The 2,500-nt window shown below is 37.9% G+C and overlaps 1 protein-coding gene across 1 annotated transcript in view; it reads left to right on the top strand.

The window, feature by feature from the left end:
• The first annotated feature begins 1,535 nt into the window (after nucleotides 1–1,535).
• Nucleotides 1,536–2,500, top strand: part of LOC138026347 (kelch-like protein 17) — a 6,097-nt gene continuing 5,132 nt past the window's right edge. The window contains exon 1 of the mRNA XM_068873661.1: nucleotides 1,536–1,653. The gene's annotated coding sequence lies outside the window, so the exon portion shown is untranslated. The remainder of the gene's footprint in view (nucleotides 1,654–2,500) is intronic.

Below are 2,500 nucleotides of genomic sequence, written 5' to 3'. Positions count from 1 at the left end.
ACAAGTATGATTATTTCAGACCAAAATTGCACGACATTAAGTTCAATTACCACTTTATTACATCCATTTAGAAATCACACAATAATTTTTTAATCGCTAAAATTCAGGATTTTAGTCAGTACCAATATTTTGTTGATCCAGTTGGGAACAAAAGATGCAAAATTCGCCCTACAATGGTTTTTTGTCTCATTTTCCTGCAATTTAATTGGTTAACTTAAACAAGCCTTGAATTCTGATTGGTTGTTTTGTTTTAGAGTTCTTTTTTCATTGGCTGGGGAAATGGTGCGATTTAGAGCAAAAAATAGTGCGACTTGGGAATAAATCGCACTGCTGAGAGCTAATCAGATTGCAAGGATCATCAGTGATTTCTATATGGGTGTAATAAGTATGTGTAATCAAAGGGCGACGAGTGAAATTAGGAAATAATTTCACGCGCGTTTTGTCAAAATTCTGAAAATTTCCCGAGCCTTTAGGCGAGGGAAATTATCAGAATTTTGACAAAACGCAAGTGAAATTATTTCCTAATTTCACGAGAAAACCATTTGATTACCTTTTAATGTCGTGGGTGACAAATTACGCTCACAACCGTAATTGTAAAATCGCTCGAGTACTTTATCCAACTGCTCAGGAAGAATCATCTCCAGGTTTTTCTCAAGGCTATTTTTGTCACACCACTTCTCAAAAACTCTTACCCAGTTAATTGTGCTCTTTCACGTATTTAAATTTTCTGCCGCTTCTTTTAATTTCGTAACTTCTTCAATGGTCACTGTCTTAAATCTAGACGCCATCTTGGCTCTGATCGAGGTACAAGAGATTTTACCATGGTAATTTTGTAATTTCACATGTGAAATTATAAATTAACGCTGAAATTTCGCGCCTAAATTAAGGAGTACTTTGTCACCCATGATATTAAGGGAGTAATCGTGCGAATGATTTCAAAATCGCGCACTCGGCCGATTTGAAATTACGAGCACGATTACCCCTGAATTGTACGACACAAAATCCTTTTTACTAATTAATCGTAACAAAAACAAAATGCGAGAAAAATCAGAACAAAATTCGAGGATAAAAAGTCTTTGAATACCTTTTTGTGTGAAAAAATTAAAATTACATTTAATCTGATTTCTGATTTGCAAACAGTAGGGAAACAGCAAGAAAGAACCCATCCAAGTGCACGTGATTGACGCGCGAATGGCGTAGGTGTTGGATACCTGTAATTGAACATGCACGTGATCGCGCGCCAATTACGCGTCAAATGGGCGCGCGAAGAACCAATCAGATTCGAAAATTTTGTAATAGTTGCGATTATTTGAAAAAGCTGCATTTTCTTTAAAACAATTTATTTTTCCTTCCAGGAAATGAAAAAAACCACTTAGGTGATTCGATCGCGCGGTAATCACCTCAAGTACAACCAATCAGCGCAGAGAATTTTCAATAATCACCTGTGTATTATTCTAACACAGTTGGTGGCCCATACATGCTACGTCATCGCCACCACGCTGGTCATGCACCTTTTTGTTCATCCGCTCTTATTAATAGGTTTCATTTTCTGTGTTTCGAGAGACGAGGTTATTGAATTGCGAGCGAGTTCCAAGAACCTTTATAAGTCCTTGGAAGGTTGGGGACATTTAAAGGCGATCTGGTCATAAAAAGGTAAGGTAATCTGGTTTCGATATGTAGCGTCTGAGGTTAACCAACCGTGCTTCGATCGATGGTTCGTTAGTACATTGACACGTTGAAGAGTCCATTTTTACAATGCAAATGTTTATAAAAGAGCAAGGGAGGATAAAGAGAGAGTCATTTGTCTTTGTCCGAACTAAAAGCAGAGTCGAACGTTTCATTGCCCTCTCTAAGAAAGCTTCTTTCCTTGCTAACACGTGCTTATTTGTCGAATATTCACAAAATATCGGAGCGGAAAAGAACTTGCGGGTTAAAACCGACCATAGTTAGTGGAGGGGGACATTCCCCCTCCACTAACTATGAACCGACTAATCGAATCTCGGAAGCAATTTTGCTATTCAATTATTACAAAAGAAACAAAGATTCGAAAGGTGAAAAAGTTGCAGCTACCGCTCTCCAAGAAAAAGGCCAATGAGCAACTCGACCATACAACGCCGGCGCCAAGAAATATCTATTGACAGTGGAGTGAACATTGGCTCCAAATGTGCGAGTTCCCCGTATGTAATTCGGTAAAAACATCAGAATATTAATAAACTATGGAGTGATACTTGAGACTTTGATATTTACAGTAAAATATTGACAAAAAAAAAATGAGCCTTACAATATGACCTTCTTGCGTTACGAGGAAAGTGAAATAATTGTGTTCGTAATTCATTACTCGGTATCCAAAATGTTTCGAGCAGTGAGCGAGAAAAATATCTAAAGCGCATTTGAACAAGAAATCACAAGAGTTGTGATCCAGACCATCGCCACACGTGCCATGAAACCGCATTGAACTCTCGAATGTCTGTAGCATAATTCTATTTTCGTGCCTCACTTT

This window comes from Montipora capricornis, chromosome 12 (assembly GCF_036669925.1).
Source record: "Montipora capricornis isolate CH-2021 chromosome 12, ASM3666992v2, whole genome shotgun sequence".
Taxonomy (NCBI): Eukaryota; Metazoa; Cnidaria; class Anthozoa; order Scleractinia; family Acroporidae; genus Montipora; species Montipora capricornis.
Note: the sequence above shows the minus strand (reverse complement) of the source record. Positions and strands in the feature narration are given on the sequence as shown.